The sequence below is a fragment of the Anser cygnoides genome, chromosome 17 (assembly GCF_040182565.1).
Source record: "Anser cygnoides isolate HZ-2024a breed goose chromosome 17, Taihu_goose_T2T_genome, whole genome shotgun sequence".
Lineage (NCBI taxonomy): Eukaryota > Metazoa > Chordata > Aves > Anseriformes > Anatidae > Anser > Anser cygnoides.
This window is the reverse complement of record NC_089889.1, coordinates 7,322,549-7,347,008: the sequence shown is the minus strand read 5'-3', so window position 1 is coordinate 7,347,008 and position 24,460 is coordinate 7,322,549. Positions and strand designations below refer to the sequence as shown.

The 24,460-nt window shown below is 44.2% G+C and overlaps 1 protein-coding gene across 5 annotated transcripts in view; it reads left to right on the top strand.

Annotated features, from left to right (window-relative positions):
* GALNT9 (polypeptide N-acetylgalactosaminyltransferase 9) overlaps positions 1 to 24,460 on the top strand; it is a 586,151-nt gene that overhangs the window by 102,708 nt on the left and 458,983 nt on the right. The window contains exon 1 of one of the 5 annotated variants that reach the window (XM_066979039.1): positions 16,237 to 16,475. The exons of the other annotated variants lie outside the window; for them this stretch is intronic. The gene's annotated coding sequence lies outside the window, so the exon portion shown is untranslated. Of the gene's footprint in view, positions 1 to 16,236; positions 16,476 to 24,460 lie in introns of those variants that run through there. 5 annotated transcript variants of the gene reach the window in all.

Sequence of the window (24,460 nt, the reverse complement as noted above, 5' to 3'; positions counted from 1 at the left end):
TCGTATGGATTTTTTATCGTATTTTTTTTTCTTTTTTTTTTTTTTTCTTTATGGACAGATGGAGTCACTGTCGTTTCTGGTTTCTCATTTCTAAATACAGTGGTGTTATGTACAGCCTTCCACCTGAAAGCTTGTCTTGGAAGCCAAAAGAGAGAAAAAATGGATTTTTACAATAAAGCCAAAAAAGTTATTAATTCCTATAAGTTTGCCAATACACAGGATGCAGATAATGTATTTGATGAACTCAGATCCCTTCTCTGCTCATAAAATATTGGCATGCTGATGAAATTTATATTCTGAAATACAGCGTGTGTGACATGAGGCTGCTTTTTTCCTTCTTTTTTTTTATTTCTATAGGATTGAGCTTTTGCTAGTGACAGACTCACGTCTGCAGGAGGATGGTGCCCCAAAAGATTGCAGGGCACTGAGAGCTGGGAGAGCTCTGACACTGTCCGAGTGACCCTGTCACTTGTTTAGTCCCTCTCCAGCCGATCTCTTGCCATCTGGTTTCAGTGTGTGTCTGGACCAAAACCACTCAGACCAGTGCCATCACTATCTCGTCCTTTAGAGACCCATATTTTCCAGCCCCCATCATTATTCCTGGGCTTTTCTGCAGCCACATCGTGCTCCCTTAAAGGCTGGTGACAGCAGAAGATGCAATGCGTTAAGTGTTCTGGGTGTTTTCCTGAAAGCAGCTGTCTTAGAAGTGGCTGTCCTGAGAGCTTCCCCTTTGCTCGTTCCTGAAGCAGTGCCAGGAACCGCCCAGCTCTTACAGATGGGTCCGTGAGGGAGAAGTGCTCGCAGACGGGGTGTCTCTGGCCAAAGGTGCCTTGTGTCGCTGCAGTCAAAGGCGCGATGGTGACGGAGAAAGTCAATTTCCTGTTAAATTAGCTTGGCTGTTTCTCTAGGAAAGGTGGAATTTTAATGAAAGTGCTTATTAATGGATGAGCCCAGAGGGAAGAGGATTTGTGGCGAGGCCAGGGCTTTATAAGGAAAGCCTTACCTCGTAAAAGGCCACAAAAGATGCTTACAGGACTGAACTTGGTCTGCTCGGGAATCGGCTGCTACTACAGAGGGACAGTCTTCCTTTTCCCATAAAACATGCATTAAGGGTGCCAACTAAGTTGGTTCTTTTTTATATCAGTCACAAAAACAGCGGGAGGTTTAGTTCCTGTCAAACTTTATGGGCCATTTACAAGGAGGCCTTCCCCAAAGTATTTCACAGGCCAAATAAAAATAAATGGCACTGAAAAATTTTATAATACAATGCACAAACTGTTGTGGTAGTGGGAAAACCTGTGCCAGAGACCTCTTCTCCGTCTCCTGCACAGAGGAATTAAACTGGAATTTTAATTATTGTAGCTTGCATGGCGTTTTTCATTTTCAAGCATTAACATAGTCTCAGGGTCGCCTTGGGAAGGAGGGAGATCTGGTTTATAGAGATGGGAAATGTGGTGGCAGAGGTGCAGCTCCGTGCCCTGGTGAGGGGCAGCAGCCCCACAGCTACGGTGAGGAGACCCCAGGGGAGGCGGTGGGTCTGAGCAGGGTTGGGCAATACCTGCGGCACTGGGGCAGCTGGGTTCACATCTGCTGTGCTTGAGTGTCCTGTCTAGGTGCTTGTATGTGGGCTCACGTGTGCCTGTTGAGCCCCTAAGCCCAATTTCTGCAAAAACCCGGGCTTAAGCTTGGAGGCTCAAGCCTTGGTTGAGGCTGATGTGGCTGCGCAGCTGCTGGGGAGGCGCTTTTCCCCATTACTTCACATTTCTACTCAGAATGGGAGGCCAAAAGGAAGGAGCTAATTTCAACCCCCTCTAGGACCAGATGAAACATTTGGAGAGGAACTGAGTGGGTCGGCTTACAGTGAGGAGCCTGCTCACAGGAATAGCTGCATTTCCTTCCACAGAAGTTTTATCCTCTGCCGAGCCACGGGGAGGAAAACACTTCTGTCTCATGAGCAAAGCAGGATCTGAGTAACTGCTTGGAGAGGAGCAGCTCCTGTGCATATTTTTAATAGAAACGGGTTGAGCAGTCGCTTCTGCAGCGAGCCGTCTGCGCTGACGGGCGCGCTTCACAGCTCGCTCGGTGAACTGTTGCACTGCTGAACCTGCCGTACCTCGGTGCTGGATTTACCGCACCAACAGCTTTATCGGAGGAGTGAAACAACAGCTTGCTGCTACAGCAAGGGAGAGGAACAACCTACCCTTCAGCAACCAAATGGGCAGCGAGCAAAGATGTTCTCCAAATAGTTTCTCTTCCTCGTGCGCTCTCGGCAGCCCTGCTCAGTAAGGTCAGGTGTTGGAGCAGCAATGCGATTGCACCATTGCTTCCTTAGATTGCACACTTCAGAAAAATTAACAAGGAAATCCCTTTACTGACCTGATGATGTTAGAGCTGCTGCTGCGGTGTTAGTTTTTTTTCCCCCACGAGGATGGTCCAACACTAGAACCAGTCCCCAGAGAGGAGGTGGGGTCTCCATCCTCACTGATGCTCAGAACTGACCTGCACCGTGGTCCTGAGCCACCTGGTCTAAACGGAGCTGGGCTGAGCAAGGCGTTTGACAGGGACCTGCAGCTGGTTTCTCCCTGCCCTGCCCTGCTTTGCATTTCAGGCTATTCAGAGATGGAACAGCTTGAATGATTTTGGTTCGGCAGCGATGCCCTTGGAGCAGGAGTCCTGGCAAGGGCAGGCTGCCTCTGCCTCAGCACAGCCCTCGGCTCTTCTGCCAGGGCACGTGGTGCCACGCGGGGTCAGGAACAGGAGCCGGGATGAGATGGATGCAGGGAGCTGATTTAACCTGACAGTAAATAAGTTCCTCTAAGCCAGGACAAGTCGGGGCACGGGAAAGGTCTGGCTGCAGGTACTAATGCTTTGATGAGGATGGACTTGAAATGCATCAGGCTGTGTTTCTCTCTTTCTTTATTTTTCTTTTAAGTGTATAATGAGGTTAAGAATTTTCTCAGTGTGCTGTTGTTTTATGACTCTGATGCTGAAGTGCTCAGAAGAAAAAAAGGTGGGGTAAAATCAGGAATGACTCCAAAATCTTATTAGGAAACAAACAGAAAATGGGAGCTTTAAAAAAAAAATAATAAAACCAATAAAAAATGAAAAGCAAGCAAACCAAGGCAAAGAGAGTTTGTTTGTTTTTGGCTTATTTTCATATCCTCTCCTGTTCCCATCCTTTTCTGTTCTTTCCACCCACGAGATCTTCTAAAAAATGTTAATTTTTCAAGCCTCTATTAATCTGCCATTCTGTTTGTGACATATCTGAGTGGTTCTCCTAATGCTGACAGGCTTAGTTTGCATTTGCTATGATGCTGTATCAACTCTGGTTCAAAGTCAAGCTATCAACAACAGGACATGGCTTTGAAATAAGCTTCTGGGATAAACAGAGCTGTAAACCAGTGTTCGCGACAATTTTGCGTAACAATGTAGAACAGGGAGACGTTATTCCCCCTCCACAAGTACCTGTAACTTCATGGGTTTGATTCAAAGCTTTGAGACAGGGATGCACTAATTGAGAAGATCTGAACGCCTTAAAACATACAAGTATCCGTTTGCTTTCGAGCTTCCATGACAGGTTCTGAGAAAAAATAATGACTAGTAATGTTAACACAAAAGACATTGTGCTGTAGAAGGGACTAACTAGATTCATTTAATTTTGAATTTGCTCTGGGTAACATCAAAGTAACTAAAACGCTGTTAATCTTCCTACCTGAATGAGATGTCTGCTAACAGGGAGGTGCGAGGGAGGGAGGTGCCTATTAAACGAGTTTAATTAAGTGAAAGTGACAGCATTACCCGGGGAGAAAGTACTGCCTTTCATTTCTTAGGCGGTGTCTAGTCCAAGGCGGGCAGTAACGCCCTGTCTGCCTGTGCTCTCCTCTGAACCGACGGCACGAGCAGGTGCCGGGAGCTAAGGGGTGCCTGCGCTGGGGCCCTGGTGTGCTGCCTGACAGCACAGGAGCCTGGTGGACCTGGGGGCCTGGCTGTGTGCCCCGTGAGCTCGGGGATGAGCATCCCCCCTTGCAGAGCACTCAGCCGCTGCGTCGAGTGTCACCAGCCCCAGCGGGCAGTACAGAGTTCGGTGTTGGGTCCTCACCCAGCTCCCTGCAGGAGGTGGAAGATGAAGCTGTCTGCTCTCCTGCTGCTTTCGTCCTCTGTCTCCTGCTAAGCTATAAGCTCCCTGGCACTGGCAGGCAGAAGAATGGTGTTTTCTGCTCTCCAAGGTGACCGATATTCACAACACACGGGAGTTTATGACCTTGCACGATGCCCATGCAGCCACACTGGTGGAAAAGGGTTTGTAAGAAGTGGTGGAACCAAACCTGCAAGTCACCTTCCTCTTCCTCACCGTGTGTGTGCGTGTCTGCGGGAGACGACTGGTGGTTCTGCCCAGTTTTATAGCCCATGGCTTTGTCCGCTCTTTGCCAGTGTTTTTTCCACAGTGATAACTGGGTTTTCTAAGTTACAGTACAGCTAAATGGAGGATAACCGAACTTTGTGACGAAGCAGGTTTCCCTGTGAATTGCTTCCCGCACTCTGCATGGGCTGGGTGTGACACAGAGGGCTGAACACCGCTCCTCATGAACGGGGCTCACGGTGGCCTTTGCACCTTCCTCTTGGGAAATATGCCCCATTGATTGTAGGGCATTCTGCTGAAAGGGACTGAACTGCTCAAGGACCTTAATTCTGCAGTCTTTGCTTTCATAGTTAGATTTTTACATTCCATCTTGGAAATAACAGCAATCAAAATGAGTCCAAGGTACTAAACAAACAAACAAGAAAACCCACACCAAAACCCTGGTTTTACATAAGAATTATTTTGAATTATGCTTTCATTTTGTGAGAATATCCCACAAAAATATTTGCTTTTCAGTAAATTGCTGAAAGGCTTTTGAAAATACGTTCACTCTTCCAGTAGAGAAAAACATTAAGAGAGAGAAGTTTCCAATTTTTAATGACAAGTAGACTTTTACTGAAGAAACTCTTCTCCTCACAAATGCTTCTAAAATTTGATAAGTTCTGGTTACTCAGCCTGTGTTGCAGACTCAGGGTCTATTCTTGTGAGTAAGGGTCACAGGATCAGGTCTTACTACGTGACTCATCTTTCCTCTCCACAAGAAGCAATACCTTGAAGAGCTGTGCCTGACTGGGCAAGGTCTGAGTAGGATTGTTTATGCTGCTGCAACAAAAAAAATGATGGAAGTTAATTTAAGTTAATATAATCTCAGTAATCACTGGATTTATTGCCCAGGAAAACTTAAGACCTTTCAGGCTCTTCGTTTTGCCAAAAGCTGAGATCATGGTTTCTAAACTTTGCTGCTTTGTGCCGATGTGCAGGTGCTAATCATTTCCATGCTGCCGAGCCGTAATTTGCTGGCCTCCTATATAAAACATACCAGCTTTTCACAGTGCCCTCTTATATATGCTGCTTTACGAGGAAACTATAACTAACAATTAAACCAGCATGTAATGTATTATTTTCTTAGTTTATGGAAGATTGTTTTATGGGGCAACATATTAACAAGAGGCGCCTGGAGGTGCGTGGTTAGTAGTGTCCTGCCCTTCAGTAGTTCACATTCACACGCAGATATGAACATATGATGCTCATCGATAATCAGGTTGCAAATGGCTCTGTTGAGTAATTGCAGCATTAGTCTTCCCTAACTGAAGCTTCAAAGTAATTTCAGCGGTTTATAATTACAGAGTTAGCGGACTGTAATAATTTCCAAATGTTTTGGAGCTGATTTTGAAGCATATCTGCAGTGTGTAGTTATGGTAAGTCTCAAAGGGCCAGATCCTGGAGAAATTACTTTGACAGGTAGGCTGGGACGCTTCTTTTTAGTGAAGTAAAGCCTGTCGGGGAAATCTTTGCTGATGTCTGAGACTTACATGAGAGACATGAGCTGGTCTGGATAAAATGGTACTTCTGAATGGGTCAGAGGAGAGAAAGGAGAGGTATGCAGACATTACTGAATTTGTGGGACTAGGAGCATTTTAATTACTATTTGGGTGCAAGTTCTATTAGAAAAACACATTTTTTCCCTTTATTTTTATGCACAAAAACTACTGACAGTATAGATCTTAATGTATCCCAGTGGATGAATTTGAAGTGAGGCAATTTCATTGATTAGAAACACTTTCTCTTCTACGAAGTTTAGGCTTGTGGAGCTTCTGCTCTCCATATGTAAAAAAAAGAGACTGTGGATCAGGTTTTCAAGGGTAGTGAAGTGGTTACTGATGGCGATGAGTACCTTAAGGGGATTCTCAAAAGCACCTGAGCTGATCAAGTCACATGAATGACTAGTTCATTCCTGGCATTTGTGCCTAAATAAGCCTGGAAACTGGGCCTGAGGGACACAGAGAGGAAGGCAGTCACCCCAGTTGTCTTACCCTAGTGACCTAGTCTCAACATTTTTCTCAGCGCAGCTTTTTATGGTTGACCACAAGGCTGCATATATTAATGCACTCGTCATATTCATCCACTGAATAACCCTCAACAACTTTTCAGGGAGGTAAGGCTTCAATTACTGTGTCTAGGATTATAAAATACAATTCTTGATCTCCTTTGTTTCTCAGACTGCCTGAAAGCTATAGGAAACTATAGGGGGAGAGCTTGGGAACTATTAGACAATACCTGGAAAAGAAGGGGAAAATGATCTAACTGAGTTTGGCCAGGCAGTTGTTTAATTACAAGTCTGACTTGTGGTATGGAGATGGAGCTGAGGAGGTTCCTGGCCAGCCTAGGGAAATAAGATCAGGTTAAAAATCTTTTCATTTGAAGAAAAATATAGGAGCTGGGGGTAGGAGTAATGTGCAAATGGCAGCTGACTCCAGAACTGAGCAGAACTGGCAACCCTCTGGCCCTGTAGCTCCAAAACACGCCTATAATTAAGATGGGTGATGAGAAGTGCTAGTCTGGTGATAAGGGACGAGTGTGCTTGAGCATGGGGTGAGTGAGGCAGTGCTGTCCAGTCTCACCAGGATATCACCAAAGACAAGATGTCATTATTGCTGAGATACCCACTCTTCATTGTCACATGGTGGACCAGAGCTGGCAGAAGAGGAGGAGTTTGCCCATACACGTTAGCGTTGCAGCTCATGGTATAGAGGTGGTCCACAGTTGCTAGCTAAGACCTGTCCTTTGCTCCTGGTTGCTCCTGCTTTGTGCATGACATTTCTAAAATCAAGTGCAAAGTGCCTTTGCCTCCTGTCCTGCAAGCCTGTATAAGTACTGCATCACGTTCAGACTGGTGCTCAGGGATATCATCTTGCCTCTTTGTGTATATTTTCAGTGTGAAAACTAAATTTTATTGGAAACAAGCCTCTTATTTAAAATAGAAAAGAGAGCAAAGAATTTTTATCCTTCCATGAAGCTGATCCAAGCCTTCAAAGTGTTTTGGTAATCGTGTTTATGGCTAAAAGATTGATTATTTGAGTCTGTGCTAGAGTATACTTTTTAGAATGAAGTAATGGCTCATTACAAACCAGCTCAGGAATGCTTTGAGTATTTTTTTTCCCTCTCTCTCTCTCTTTTTTTTTTTTTTCAGGAATTTTTTTAAAGCTGGATGAGGAGGGAAGAGTGTGAGGCACTAAGTTTAGCATTTCAAAACATCTGGATCTCCTTTATGGTTTATTTTTTAATGTGTTTTCCATGAGTCTATTTAAACAACCACATGGCTTGATGGCAAAATGAATGCAAGTGCAGTGTGTGGAAGGGGACCCTGGATAAAAGTTCGGCTTGCTAACTAGAGTCAAGTGACACGCTCTCGTTTCTGGTAAGGTCGTGTGGATTCACAGGAAGAGCCCATCTTGGCTGCTGCTCTTCTTGTTCTCTGCCAAAAGCTGTTAAACATAAAGCAGGCAAAGGAAGTACTAAATTACAGAGCACCTAATCTTTAGCCCTTTGTTTAATCTCAAATGAGTCTCCCAGATCGCATAAACTAGGAATGAGAACAACACGTAAGGCCAACCACGAGATGGTCTAGGACATGCACTGGAGCAAAGGGGCTCCTGTGGCTGCAGAGGGGAGGGAACAGGGTGGGATGGGGATGGTAATGCCTTTTGAGGCTGTGCTATTGCAAAGCTGTTGACAGCTGTTCTGATGGGCTGTGAACACACTAGCAAGGTGTAGCAAGAAATGGCACCTGTTTAGCTCCTGTTAATTTTGAGCAAACTGGGTTTTTTTGTTAGCAGAGTAATAGATATCGTTATAAAATTCAGAAGGCCCCCATTGCTGATAGATGCTGGCAGAGGGAGTGAATAAACCTCAACTCTGCTTGCAAGTGGTCTTCTTTAACCATTGCTCTCTTTTCTCATGATCTTTTCTCTCTCTCTCCTTTTCCTCACAGCTATTGTCCCACCTTTTCTCTCTTCCAACCACGTTTTCATTCCGTTGCTGCTTTCAACTTAGCCCAAATATTAATGGGGTCTCAGGTCTTCAATCCTGGGCTTGCATTAGGAGAGTGAGGCTGACTAAGGTATGACAAGGGGCAGATCTTACTTGGGGTGGTCCATCCCCACCGGAGTTTTACAGCCTTCCCTGAAATCCCAGTCATTCTTTGCCATTCTGTCTTAACAGTGACATGCAGTGGCAGCATGATGCAACAGAGGCAGCTGCGGACATCATACAGTCTTATTACTGTATCATTTTTTCCCATCAACGTGTCAATACCTTACAAGATGCTGATGCATCTTGTATCTTTGCATTAACTTTCTGAGGATTTCAATGACTGTCCCAAGCCTGCAGAGATGGGCACAGGTCAATGCAGGCTGAGCGTGAAGAGAGGCATGTAGGCAAAAGAGACAGAATCCTTTACAAAGCAAGGACATTTTTATTGTTTTCCAACATATAAGACTAAATATTTCTGTCCTCTTGTTGTTATTGTGATAAGAAATTATCCCCTCTGTTCTTGTTTTGTATGATATTGTTGCCGTAATCATTTTCTGCATTTCATGTATATGCACATGCATACAATTTTACTACAAATATTTCTGTTGAGATCCCCACCAGCTAAAAAGTGTTAGCCTTTGCTGGGTACAACTCAGATTAGATTTCTTTGTACCTGGGAAAGATTTTTGGGGTCATTCTTCAAAACCTCTGTTTCCCAGGAAAGTCTGGAAATTGTGTTGAATTAATTTTTAGAGAATTGGACCCTTGCAAAAAGTTTGTGGGAGGGGTTGGATGACAGTGTTAGTACAGGCAGCAAAGATAAAGGATAGATTCCTCAGGAAGGAGAGGAGGGAGCCCCAAAGGAACAGGACGTGTGAAGTTGAGGGAGGGTTAGGCTGCAGAAGGGTAGAGAAAAGCAAGTGTTGATACTTCAGGATACTTCTTTTAGGATATGTTCTGTGCTTCAGGGATACATCTGTTCTAAGTGCATGGAAAATAAGGGATATTAGTGCATAAATGTGAAAGGGGCAATGGAGATGGAGCCAAGGATAGTACTATTTGTCTTCAGTGACTTGTACAGATTTCTGAACTGAGGAGCAGAAGGGTTAACCACTGTGTGTATTAAGGCTACAAAAAGCTTTTCAACCAGGAACATAAATTACTGAAGCTGCTATTCACAAAAACACATATCAGACATAAAACAACTGCCACAGCTTTTCAGATGTCTTATTGTGCTTCATCTCATGGTGATGACTGCAGTGCTCTGGGACTACTTTTCAAAGTATTCTCTTTTGTATCTCAAGAATACACAATGGCTCAGCCTTGACATCTATCTTCATATGTAAGAAGACTGATAGGTCACTAGTGACATAGCTGCAAACATATTATCAAGCATCTTCTGATTGCTTCCAGGCAAGTGTTCTTGTCCTGCATAAGAGACAATATTTAGATGTTCCTTTTCCTGAATATCTTACTGGATTTTCATGTACTTTAAATTATGGCAAGAACAAACATTAAAGACATTTTTCCCACTCTGCTTTGTGATTTGCAGGGAGTCTGAGATCAATGTTTCCAGCGACCATTGGATTTCTTCATTCCCAGCAAGGTCCCACTCTAAAGAGAGCAGGCAAAAAGCCCCATCCTAAAGAGATGCTGAGGTCCAGATCTGGAGAGAGAATACTCAGCTAATCAGATATTCATGCACTTCTAACCCTTCTGTTTAAAAGCAGCCAGATGATGCTATGGTCTTTACCAAGCTGAACTAAACAAACAAGAAATTAATGTTGCTGGACTAGGATCTTTTGTTCCCTTCCCAGTCCCTGCAGCCAGGCGCTGTTGAGCCATCTAGCCAGAGTGATTTGCACTTTGGCAGCCTTCTGTCTGTCTTGCATTCGTGCCTGAGAAGTTGCAAAATTGTCTGTACATTACTTATAATGATTATTTTTTTTATTAGGTACTGCTGACACAGACAAAATCCACTCTGACCTTTCTGGCTGCAAGCATGAGATCAGTGCATGGGCCACGTGCCATGGTGCTTAGTGCATGCAAGTGTTTGGGCCATAGCAAGCTGTAGACAGATATTTTGGCATGTGGCTGAGCACAGGGACAGGTGGAAGGTGCTGACTGACTGATTTCCCACATACTGCAACATGGGCCTTAGTTTAATTATATGTAGATCTTGCAGTGAAGCCAACTACGGCAGTTCCTGGCCTCAGTGGCGTGTTCTGCTCCTGCCTTGACATGGCAGTTTACTCACCCATATGCATTTGGAGCCTGGATCAGTTTAATAACCAAGATCACTGTGTGGATCCACAAAATGTTGCTGTAGCAATTGGATAGACACTGGTGTGTGGCCAGGCTGGATTTTGAGGGGAGAGGTGCATTTTCCATAGGGATTTTTCCTTCCTTCAGCTAGTTACTAAACAGTGACCTGAGCATCAGGACTCTGAGACTGTATCTTATTCCTCGGCAATGTGATGCCATGTGGTGCTGCAGAGAGGTAAATAATGACAGGAACTGGAAAATCAGCCATAGGCTCACCTCAGCTGCCAAGGAGGTTCCCCAGCTCTAGCTTGCAGCACAGACTGTCTCTTAGGAAATAACCGGGGCATTTACAGCCATCACAAGAAGTTCATAGGGCTTTAGTCATAAATGCCCTTGGTCACACAGGTGAAATAAATGGGGAGGAGTTGTGTAAACAATTTTGTGGATTCATGTGTGCTTGGAAATGTTGTTTTTTCTCTATGCTGCATCAAAACAGAAGGGGAGGAATCGTGGTAGTGTTACAAAGTGTGGCAGTGACTGAATTTCACTGTTTGGCTAAAAATTCAAAAAGAGAAGATGAGTTACCCGACAGCTGGTTTCAGAGATCTTCCTGATACCATTGTCTTTTTAATGAGAAGGCAGGGAAGAGGGGAGGTTGCTGTGGTGGGTTTTTGGCCCATTCCTCGTGAAAGGCTCCTCAGAGGCCTGCAGCTATATCTGGGCCGGTGCTGCACACCACCAGCTGGGCCTTCCACCCTCATGTGCTTTGGCAGCCATGGGTGTCTAAAATGCTTCTCCCCAGGCTCGTGAGGCTGTTCTGTGTGTGTATGCAAAGCTGCTGGCAGTATCATGCTGAGATCTGCTGGAAACTGGGACCTGGGAAACCTTATGCTGAGAGGAAAAATATCCTAAGGTGACTTTAATTTTCAGCATTCAGCTAAATAGCTCCTACTCCCCCTCATGCCTTTGAGCTGAAAAAAAACAGGTCTCCGTCAGAAAGCGAGGCCAAAATGAAGGGCAGGGCTCCTGTTTGTTTTGTGGTGGAGGCATCCAGTCTGCTTTGTTATTTAGTAATAACAGATGAACATTGTTGGCTCCACCTCTGCGCGTTCATCTGCTCCGTGGCAGTTTGCGTGTTCCTGCCGTCTGGCTGTGGTGTCTGGAGCGGGGTGGCTCCAGGGCCTCATCTGAGCGTGGCTGTGGGTCACAGCCATGGAGATGGTCTGTGCAGGGAAAAGTTGGTCCATAAATAATTCCTAGACCAGGAGCTTAGCAAGAAGCAGGTCCCAGAGCGCACACAAGCAACGGGCCCTTCCCAGCCCCAGCCCTTGCAGCTCTGAGGCTGTTCAGACCCAGCTAGGCCCACCTGTGCTTGTACCAATAATAACAATGGTTTTACTAGCCTCATCCCTCAGGCTAGCTCTGTTTCTCTGCAGCTCTTCAACGAGCTGTCGTCCCCACATCCCTTTTTCTTCTTACAATAAACTAAATCAAAATCCAGGGTTAACCACAGCTAAGTGACCATGAGAGGCTCTGAGCTGAAGCCTGGGGTCCTGGTCCTTTCAAGCACTGGCCCTGCTGTGACTCTCCAGCTTTCTAACTCTCTTGCACCTCTTCAGCTCTCTTTTTTTTTTTTTTTTTTCAAAATTGTCCCCTTCAAACAAAATTAACCTCCAAAATTAACCTCCTTCAAACCTAGGGCCTAAGCCCCACCTGGTGACTCGTACCTGTACCCCAGTGGATCAGAAAAGCTGTGTTTTATCACACATCATCTGTCATAGTAAACTTCTGAGGGTCTGGAAGAACCATAAATAAACCATTCCACCTTGTTTCCCATTTTTCTATGCTGCTCTGAAGTGAAAGGTGAGCCTGTGAACATTGCTGACACCAATACTCATCCTACGTGTCGAGGCCATGAAAGCAGCAGTGAACCACCAACTTTCCCAGCCCAAAACCTTAGATCCACATAAGCCTAATCTGAAATACAGACAATGACCTCTCTCTGCACTGAAAAATAAGCCTTTTTGCTTTCGTGCATTAACTCCATCTTGCGTGCTGATATGACTCAGCCATAAAACTAACTCATAAATGCTGTATGTATGTACACAAGGGTCAGTTTGAAATCTGTGTTCACTCATAACACTCAGGAGATTAGTTGCTGGTTCAGACTGGTGGCACTGTTATTTGCTCATTGCTGGGAGGCAGAGTGGGTTTGGGTTTTCTTCTCAGTTAGATCCAGGTCCAGCAGGTTTCTATGCCTTGCAGGTGTTGGGGGTGAATTCCCGTTCAGCCTCCATTTCTCCCAACCACTGCTGAAAAGATCAGCCTGAAACAATGACTCAAAGCTCGTGGAGTTTCCACTGTGTTGTCTGGGAAAAACCCTTAGAAAGGGGATAGTTTGTCTTGGTGTTTGAGTGCTTTCACTTAAGTACAGAACCATAAGGATACCAGAAAATAATAAAGTTTTGATGTGGCTCTCATTTGGAGCTTGACTAATTTTATAGCCAGGCTCCAAGGAGATTGCATCTGCATGCTGCTGTCTGGGAGGATTTTGAAGTTGAATAACACTCAGATGAGGCAGCACAGTGGTTGTGTGGGATGGGGAAGGCTTTCTCATTTCCACAGACAAGTCAGATGTTTCCTTTCTGCAGAGGGTGACTGATTCTGCAGGAGGATGGTAGATCTCTGTGGACAGTGAGGGATCACAGCTGTGGAGCTTTTATAGAGGCTCTTGAGCTAAGGATCAAGTAATTATAAACACTAGGGAGTATTTCCACCAAGCTGAACAATGAGTTGAGATGGCTTTTGGGACAGGCTCAGATAAGCAGCTGGTAGCATGAGAATGTGATGAAAATAAATAAGATATTGTGTGAAGACTTGGTGATGCACTGGAAAGACAACTCACCCACAATTCACCTGCTGCATTTGTGGCAGGTGAATAAAATAACATGCCTTGAGAAAGAGCATGAGGTCAGGGTTTTTTTATTATTATTTTTTTTCCTCCTCCCCTCCTGTGAGGGAGAGACTAAATCAGAAGCCTACACCTTTCATGGAAGGCAATCAAGCTCTTTTTCACCAAACATTTGGATGTCAACATGAGCAGCTTGAGCCTATGTAAGATTATAGACTTTTTCATGTGTCAGTCAAAATATCCTGGGGAGAAAAATGTCACATTCTTCCTCTGTGTTACTGGCACTCATGTTTTGTAAAACACATAGCTTTTTATTTAAAATAGATCTGCTGATATAAAAACTGAACACAAAATATCAGGAAGTTGGCTGGTCTCTAAAAGGGATGCCTGCTGAGAATGTAAAATTAATTTGCTGCATGTGAAAAATGCTAGCTGTGGGGACAGATGACAGAGAAGGTGTCTGAAAGAGAATAGCATGGATATGTTTCCTCTGTCTCGCCAGGCAAAATAGTCCATTTTTGTTCACAAAAGACTGTTTCTCGGGCTAAGTTGGTAATCTGCTTTTTATTCCTTTTATACTTGCTTTCTCCTTTCCCAGCATTATTTTATTTTTTTATTTATTTTTTTTCCAGCACAAAGTGCTTCTACACTTCTTACGCAAGAACAGCAAATAGGTGAAGGGTCCCAGTTTTTGCCAATGACAGGTGCCTCACTTAGAGAATAATATTGTTCTCTGTGAGATGCTCAGGGTCTTTAGGTAACCTGTTGGTCCAGGTTTCCACCCCATGGCAGAACTCTGCTATCAGGACTCTGTTATGTAGGTCCAGCTTAATAAAAACAAAAAAAGGATGTTCTTGAGGTGAATTACTTGTTTTGAATAAATAAACTACAGCATCAAAGGCTTTTTGTTTGTTTGTTTTCCCCGCATAAAACAATTGCATAGGATGTCCTAAAAATAACTTTCAGACCATGCCCAAGAGTACAGCAGAAACAGAAAACCACAGCTTAATCTCTATGATGTTCAACTCTATGATGTTCAATTTCACTTATGGGTTAGAGAAAGCCATGATTCTCCTGGTCTACACTAGATGTACACTTGCACAGAAAACGTGGAGGCAGATGGGTGCTTAGTTGTAAACTTAAGACTAAGAGCAAGGAGAAAAAGCATCCGTATTTGTTTTCAAAAGAGGAAATTTTCTCTTAGAATTTCAGTTGCACGCTTCAGTCTATCTCCATTCCTAACATCCATGAGGTCCAGACTGGAGGAGAGGTACCAGGAGATCCGAGCAATGGTTTCATGGTCCTTAAGGCTTCTTGGTTGAACTGAACATTGCTTCAAATTGATTGTTAAATCAGGGAGCGTGGGTGTAGCTCATTCCATTATAATCCCCACAAATTGCTTTGTAATCGAAAGCTTTTGTTCCAGTGTCAAGTGGTTAAGCACCAAGTTAGAAGATCTATTTTACAAGACCAGACAAGATCTGACAGACAGCGGAAACTTAACTTTCAACAAATATAACAATCAACATGAGAGAACCAAAAGGTCCTCATTAAGCACTGCTGTTTTTAATTAATTGGTCCTTCAGATTTACTTCTTTAAAGCTGCTAACAGCCTTAAGCCTTTCCTAGATTAATTACAAAAGACGAGCAAATCACAATAATTAGTTTAGCCTCAGGCTCTTGCTAGGCCTCTGACCTATGTGTGTAGGTTTGCTCCATGCAGCATAGATGGGGGAAGCAATTTGCCTTCTTGTCGTGTTTCTGAATCAGAATTTCTGTCAGGAAGTTTTTTTGTTTTTTTTTTTTCCTTTTCTTCAGTTGTTGAAAAGTGTAATTTTCCTTCCCCTAATATATTCTTGTCACTTAGTTTAAAAAGATCCCTCTGCTGTAACGACTCCCACTTGGGCTGGAAACCCTCCTTCACCAGCAACAGCTCAGTCAGTGATGATGACTTTCAAGGCTTGTAATTCTTGGCTTATGGGGCCTACGGACTCAGGGAAGTATCATTAAAAATGAATCATGCTGCTCCCCTGGGGATGTGCCTGCTTCCCGGGATGCACATTAATGTGAATCCATCACCCCTCCCTTGCTGCAGAGGGCCGATAAGTCAACAGTGCAATGTAAGAATGAATTTCAGAGGAACATGTATATGTACCTATTCATAAAGAGAGAGAGAAAGACTTTCTGGGTGTGCCTGTAAGAGGCAGGTCCATCACTGCACTGAGAAGCTGGTGCTCCTTAGATCTTTTCCTGCCTCATCTGTGCTCTCATCTATAACTCTATGCAGACCTTTGGGGCCATCTACATTCCTTTCATTCATGAGACAAATCTCACCCCTTTGGTTTCAGTGAGTCTATTTACAATGTAATGGGAAGCCATGCAGACCTCTGCCTGGAAACCGTGCGCCTTGGTTTCCCTGCCTGTAAAATGGGCACAGTATCATCCCTTGGAGAGTAGTTACATGTCTTGACTTACTCATTCTGTAAATTGCTTTGAGATCCTAGGCTGATGGGGAGATAAGGGAAAATTATTGCTGTCTGTGCTCTTGATTAGATAATCATCAGCTTAATTTCCTGTGAGTTCAATGAGATTTATCAAGGCACCTAAGAATTATGCTAAGCTGTGGTTTAAGAATTGACATCATCAATGTGCTGTGCTGTCTGACAAAATCAAGTGTAACCATAGATAACCACTGATAAACGTTGTTCTAGGACTTCTGCTGCACCCACCGGTGGCGTCCCTTGGTGTGGCTCTGCCAGGGCGTGAGGATGGGCACAGGGCTGCCTGCTCCCAGGCACTGCTGCCTGCAACGTGCCCTGCAGACAAGAGTCTCCAACCACTCCAAAACCTGTTAGCCCAGAGGCCGGATACGGTTCTGCTGCCAAGAGAGGAGGATCTGCTGGAAAGGTACTTTCTATGCACAGTACTGCTGCAGTAGCACACCTTACCAATGCATTTGTCCCTCTTGAAAACAAAAAAGGGTTCAACATTTTCATCAGAGCTCTTGGGTCCCCTCTTCCAACCTATATGTCCTCTGTCACACAGCTGCTGGATGCAGGTTAAAAAGGTGTAGCTTTATTTTTTATTATTTATTGTTATGTTCTCAAGATATTTTCTTTCAGGCCAGCAAAGACACACATGAACTCCTGTGTGCTGAATTGCTGGGTATTTTGTCATTGCTATTTGGAAGTTGTAGAGCAGCATCAGTGCACTGCTGAGCCCCAGCTAATAAACCTGTGCTATTTCCTGCTGCCAAAATTCCCATCCTAGCCAAGCAAAAGAGGTAGAAACTGATGATTTTTCACCTGAAATAGGGAATTGCTATGTTGGGGTGAATTCTACCTGGAAGAGACTTTGCTCACCTCTAGGACAGTTGGTGTCATTAATGTCACACCAGTGGTTGGGCACTGGGATGGACATGGAGCTAGTCTTAAGGAGGAAATTGGATGACCCAAGCTCCTTGCTTCCCTCTCCCTTGTGGTCCAGGAGGAAGACTGTAGCCCACACAGCTAACCTGTTTCCTTTTTAATGCTCTGAGGAAAAGAAAAATATCCTTATCTCTCTAAACTGGAAGTATAATGGGAAGCAAACAGGGGTCTTCCTCTTCCTTCCAGTTATCTTTCCTTTGTTCCTTTAAAATCCTCTCTGTTCCTGGGTTTTAACCTCCCACTCCAAGGGCAGGACAGGGCAGGTTGATAAGGTGACTCTGGAACTGCTGGTATTGAAGCAATTATTCAGCAGCTGCAGCCCTTTGCAGCTAAGCAGAGATTACCATCTCTATTCCTGGGAAAACTGTCTTCATGCCTCCTTAATGTATCCTGGCCTGTGGACCTTATTTATGGCACCTTCTGGCTGAATTACTGAACTGCCGCAGCCCTGGGATCTTTACTGCTCTTTCTTTGGACTCTGTCCTCAAAAACAAGGTCATTTTTTTCCCCCTGTCTGTTATGTTTAATCCTGTTCATGGGATAACAACACTCCCACTCACTTCAAAGAGCTGGTCCTGTGTATTTTCTGTCCTTTGAGAATATGTGCAGTGTGACACAGGCAGAGACTAATAATGCCAATAGATGCTTTGCTGTAAGTATGCTAATATTGCTTTAGTTAATAGCCCATATTCATAGCTAATTTGAATGCAGTTGGGGAAATAATGTCTGCAAATATTTCCATGGATTTTAAAACAGATTTTCCTGTAGTTTCTAGGCACGATTTGTTGCAGAAAGTAGATTTTATACTTTATCTCAAGTTTTGTAAACTTAGTCTGGGAGCGTGACCAGTCCCCAAGACTAGGAGTGCAACGCCAGATATTTTTATTCTCCCTCGATTCTGAGTTGAAGAAATGTAAAGAATCAGGAAACTGTCACTAATTTTGAGCACTGAAGTCAGGAGAGCTTTGACACACAGTCCAGAAGTTAAAAGCAGAAATGATGGTCATCTTTTGGGGTATTTTTTTTCAGTATTTGTTTACTGGTACTGTCCCAATAGCTGCTCATCGTCATTTTGAACCATGGATACTCTCAGGCAAGAAATAAGAGAGCTTGCAATAGCTCTTTTTGCTTCTTATGTGAATTGTTGCTGTTATCCAGTGTATGAAACGGGTGCTGTAATACAGCAGCTTGCTGCATTGCCCAGCTCCTGCTCCCACTACTGCATGGCTTTCAGAAGCTCTTACCTCTTTGCTCTTCATCACATTTGTTTTGTGGCACAATTTTGTTATTAAGCTGTTGGGATGGGAAGGAGGGCTATTGAGAAACGTGCAGGGAAAAAAAAAGGCAAGACAAAATCACTTCTCCAAAACTTTTCTAGGCAAGAATTTTCTCTGGTTGAGGAAAGAAAAGCCAGATAGCGTTATCAAACACTTCAGCAGAGAGAGAAAAAACAAATTCAGCAGAGTCAAAAAGCAAAAAAACATTAAAACAAAAGCCCCAAATGGTAACCATGGCAGCACTGCTGGCAAGATGCAACTGACAGAGGAAAAATATTTTTTTATACTTTTCCAAAAAAGCAGCATTTGAAAGACCTGCACTGAGCAGCTGAGCTGCTGCTTGCATTTACACCTGGCTAAGTGCTGACCTGCACCTTTCAGTGCTGCTCTTCCAGGCACACACAGAGGGGTTTGTGCTATGGTGGCAAAAATGGGAAGACCAGATCTTTTTTCTGAGTTATGGATTTAGCAATAAATGATAACAATTTCCCCTTTATATAAGCAACAGTTGGGGGTAGGGGGAGGGAGCAAAACAAAACCTTTGCCTCATTTCCTGTTGTGTTTTGAGGTTTCTTACCAACACTGAAAACCACAGTTCATTACGGGAAGTTTTAGTGGTCTGTATCTGACAGTGTTTTAAATCAGTATTTGGCATCAGCAAATGAGACACTTTTCCCTTGAAGTAGGAGGGGAATTTCACTCTTTTGTGTGTGTTTTGTTTGAGAAACTGTGCATTCACATTTCTTGTCAAGTTTCTCATTTATAAGCATTGCGAAAAGCTATACTAACAAAACCAAGAATGTTTTGGACGGTTTTCCTTCAAGTTTGATGAATGACACTTCGCCATTAACCTGCCTGCTTGCTGTGGGTTTGGGAGCGTGGCAGTTGCTGGTCTGTTGTCAGCTTGGTTTTATATCATGGGCTCTTTGTCAAGACATTAGTTTTCAGCAATGCACTTGTTCTGGAGAGTTATGAGCTTGAGGTGCTGGTAAATTTTTATGAAGCTAGTAGGTTTATATTTTATGCCATATGATATGTTGGGAAGGCATTGTGTGAGGTGCTGTACAAATACACAGGTGACAGGGCCTCCCCAAAATTCACTGTAGTCTGGAGGATCTAGCAGGTAAATGAATCACAATTTCTTTGAGTGAATGAATTAATGGAGATTGCATTGCTGTGGCAGTCAAGCACAAGCTCCTGTTTACCTTCAGTTTGCTGCCCACATGTGATGTACTGCGGTGCCTCTGCCTGTGTTTTGGAGAAAATGGATTTGGAGGCTGTAGCTGGGAGTACTGTCTGGAGGAAACGCCACCTCTCCCAGCGGGGCAGCAAGCCCAAACTGAGCCCTGACTTCTTCAGTGCCTCATTTGGGACTGGAAAGAGCCCTGTTAGTCTTTATTCTCTGGGTGCCAGTCTTCAGGAGCAACAGGATTGGGGGTAGTAATCTGGTTTGATGAAGTACCCCAAGATTCTCGGACTGCATGGGTAATAAGTAAGCAGTAGTGGAAAAAAGGCACAAGAATGGCAATGACACTGGATGGCCTCATCCTGCATTGGCTGCATGTTCCTCTCTGGACAAGGAAAAGCCTCTTCCAGGCAGATATAAGAGGCTTGCACTGTGAGGAAACCTCTTTCTATGGCATTTTCCATGAGAACTGGCACGCTCCCAGCTTCTTGCACTCAGGCTAGCCAAAGCCAACCAGCAGCACAGGCCGGTTGAATCTGGGAAGATCCATCACTCTCTAGTTGTCTGGTGGCTCTCCTAGCAGAGGATTGCATGGTAAGACCACCCCTTTTGGTCAGCTCGTGTATGGGCCATGCAGATGGGGAGGTTTCCATCTGATACTCATTTGCTTGGATTTCCTATGTTACGGGATTTCTCAGCTCTGTCACCAAACCCAGCAATGAGATGGATGCCTTTGTGGCCAGCGTGTCGCCTTCACCTCCTGGCTTGCTACAGCTCCTGCTGCCACCTCTGCATGCTTGGTCCTTCTGAAAGGTCTCAGCTCTTGATTGCTGTGTGGGAATCAGGCAAGGAAAGATTGCTTTTTGAAGCAGAACAAGCCAGTGGGGTCCTGCTCTGGCTGTCTGCAGAAGCTGCTGTTGCTGGCTTGGGCAGCCCCGTCCTCAGTGCCCATAGCATGGTTTTACCCCCAGGGAGTTCAGGCGAGGAAATGGGGACAGAGGAAGCTGGGGAGGGCAGAGCATCTCTCTGAGCCTGACAACTTCAACACCTCTCTCTCTCACACACACACTTCTATTTTTCTAAAATCCTTCTCCTGAAGTAGGAGTTGTTAGTCTTGATAGAAATCACAAAAATAGTTGGTGGCAGCCCTGCTTAACGCCACTCAATCCAATGGACTGGTGCCCAATTTAGAGAAGAAAATAGAGATTAATTTGTTCTATCTTTATTCGTTGCATAGGGACAGCAAGGCTAAGCTAACAAGTACAAATTAGATCTCTCCTCCAGCCTGAGGTGAACAGAAATGCGAGTGCTGCTGTAATACAATATGGGTAGACTCACGTTTTGGAGAAAAAACACTCCACTCTTCATTGCATCTGCATTTAACATTTAAGTGTTTAAGCAGGGGTGGTTATTATGACAGCTTAAGCCTGCCTGGCCCTCTTTATTTCCAGACAATATATTCTAAATTGCCTGCCACAAATGGGGGTATAGGAATTTCCCAGGGCTGCAGTGAATTTTCTCTCAGGAATAAGGAGTGCGGTGCTAATGATCCCTGGTTCACCACCGAGGCTCTGCTGGGCGGCTCTGATGGCTTTTCGCATGGCAGCTGCTCCAGCCATCGATACGGTATTGGCAGCTCTTCGCAGCTGCACCATCTCACTTCTCACATCAAGCAACTGCCACGAAAAGCTGTCTCTGGGTCAAAGTCTCGAGAAATAGGGAACTGGCTAATACTCAAAGGTGCTGGAAGTGATTTTTCTCTCCCCATTTCCTCCAGCGGACTTTGGATCATGCCCTGAGCAAATATTAGTGACTGTAAGAAGCTGTTATGTGTCCTTTACTATTTCTTCCAGTTTGCAGCCAGTCCCACTGCCTGGGCTATCATGGGGAAAGCCATACCTGATGCAGGTGCAGTGCAGCTTTGGATGAGCAGGCGAGCATGCTAGAGGGCGAGATGGCTTTGCCTCTGCCTCCCTATGGAGACTGCGTGAGCCCCCGAGGAATGCGCTCCAGCTCTGTGGGCCCGGCCTCGGGTTAAGTGTTTTAAAATAAGGGAGGCATAAAACAAATGGTCTGAGCGATTCCTTGTGCCACCAAGACCCATTAATTCAGTAGCGCAGGGAGAACTGCTCTTGGGCACCCTCCCCACCTCCACCAGCCACTTCCAGAAGGGATTAGCAGGGGATTTAATTAATAAGCGTGGTGCTTCTATTCTCTTTTCTTTTCTCATTTTTTTATTTTTTAAGCACAGCATCTGCTACCTGGGCATTGCCCTATGTAGTGTTCAAGCTAATACCTGTGTACTTGGGCACAGAAAGCCAAGCTGAGCTCTATTTAAGCATGGCAAGTTTGAATACACTGTCACACAATGCTGTTTCCCCTCCTAAAATGGATGTGGCTGGTGTATATGAGAGTAAGACAAGAGGCTTTAGGAAGGAGGAGGGAAAGGTCACAGTTACAACCTCATGCTGCCCGTGCTATTTTCTTTGATCTCTTCACTTTAAAAGGGAATAATGCAAAATCATTAAGTCTAACACCCCTTGAAAATGCAGCAGACTAACGAGCCCTGCAAGTTTTCCAGTTGAAACTTGTAATGTCCTTGGGTTTTGTGCCAGATAACATGTTGCTATGCCACACGCTGCCAAGGAATCCAAGTACTCCAAGTGCAGGGACACTAAAGATGCCACACAGAAGGCTCTGCATGCTTGCTGTGTTTTTCCATAGCAACAAATACGCCTGATTACAGCACATTCATATGCTCTATATAATGAGTATCCCATAGGAAATTTATAACCATGCATCCTGCATCATAATTAGAAATCAGACCCGGGCAACTGAAATGAATTCCCCAGGCATAGGATGTCAGATGTGTGGTGTGCTGAGAGCGTGGTGGGGAGCAGAGGGAGGAGAGGAATGGGAAGGACAACGGGCAGCTCCACAAAATGCCCTGGCCACAATCTGTGCATCCAACCTTCATTGCTGAACTTTGCAGCTGATTCTGAAATATTTGTGCTGGCCACCTTGGTGCTGTTTGTGTATGTGTATGAGCAGGGAGAGGTGGGTTTGAGGTTTATGTCGTCGTCTTTTTTTTTTTTTTTTAAACAAAAATACATTTTTCCAGCCTAATTTCTCTTCTGCTCCCCTCTGGTGGGCAGAAATTGAAACCAGCAGCATTTAGACTTCAGTTCCATAGGCAAGGCATGCTCTCCTCAGGGGGTTTTGCTGTGGCTTGGTCCAATTGTTACTGATGTATCACTTATGATATTCTTAACTACTTCAGACAAATTCAGTGATGCTCTAATGAAAAACTAAAATACACAGACATACTTTCAACCAGGCAAATTTAATAAAGAATTTTATTCACCTGACAAATCTAATCAATTTTCACCAAATAAGGCACCGTTCAGCCTCAAGGCTAGGAGTTCACTGCATGTGCAGTGTATATATCTTTCCAGGTTCAAAAGACTTATGTTTTGTGGCTAGTGCTGAGTTAAAAATGAAATGTTACCAGCAGGTCAAAAGCTGTTTTCTAGCACAGCAATTGTGTTGGTTATTCATACAGTTCAGTCAGCGATGATAGCTATTGAGGTATCTACTTATATTTGCCATTGGCACCACGTTAAGGTGTTTTCTTATATGACAAGATTTGTTCAGCATCGGATAATGAAATTATCTTTCTTCTCCATCAACCTGTGTCATTTCAATTTAAGAACACATGCTACCTTTGACCATAGCCCGATCTGAGTCCACAGGTTGTCACTATCTCTGAGGACAGAAATTTGGTCACAAGTGGTAAGCAGAACCTCAAAGGGGAGACCCAAATATATACTATGTCTATGTCATACATATGTACAGTAATTAATATTTATTATACCTTTCTAGTCAAATCAACTGGCTTGGTACCAAGAGTTAATTTTGTGAGGCCTTGACATACTCATGGTCAGAGATGGGCTGGGAATTGTGTGGAGGAGAGACTTTGCACACTGAGATTTATTACGTTACATCACCTGCTATTGCAGAGCCATGGGGGAGTGAATCAGGTGCCCAAATGTAGGTGTCTTGTGACATTTTAGATGCCCTAGAGCATTTGAGACACAGCCATGGACTTGGCATCTAGGGCGCAGGAGACCTGTGCCCTCTTGCAGCAGGTGCACTTAGATGCCAAAATAGCAACAGATGCTTGTCAGGTACTTGAACTGTTCCCCTGTATATACAAATAACTGTATTTATTCAACAGAGAGATTGAGATTGCAGAGATTGAGCTGAGTAATTTTTATTTCAATGGACTTATTTAGGATGGGCTGACAAAGTTCACGAGGCTTCCAGTTCTTCCTTTCAGTACTGAAAAAAAGAAAAAAGACACGTCAGACCTCATGCTGCCCAACTGAGCTGCATTATCCCTGTATAATGACTCTAAGTGATGCTGTTATAGTCTTGTGGAAGTATAATATTTCAGACCATTACTATCGAACAATGCACTGTGTGTGTGAGTATGTGTGAAGCAATTGCTGAGAGTTGCTTCATCTCTTCCTTTTTTTTTTTTTTTTTTTTTTTTTTTTTTCACTCAGCCACAAACCAGGTTTGGATTTGGGGCATGCAAAGGGCAGCCTGAACCTGACCTTTGAAATGACAGAAAGATTGCTGTGGCCACTTTATTATTTCATGGGTGCTTGAATGCACACAAAGCTCACTTGCAGGCTACTGTCAATAGTGAGCCTGGAGGATATGGGGCTGGGGACCAGGGAGGAAAATTTGGGCTTTGCATGGGTCTGGATGCAGTTGCCATCTTGGGAGTGCTGATTCACACGGCTGTGTGTGCAAGGTAAAAGAAAGCAAGGCTGGGTTTCTGGAACTATTATTGCAACAACTCTGGTGAATTAACAGTTTGTTTCATTTGTTATCAACAGGGTCTTTTAACTCAGATTCAGTTTAGTGGTAAACCAGCCCTTCTGCAGTAAGCACACCACCACTTTCCTGTATTTTCCACTTTGGAACAAACAA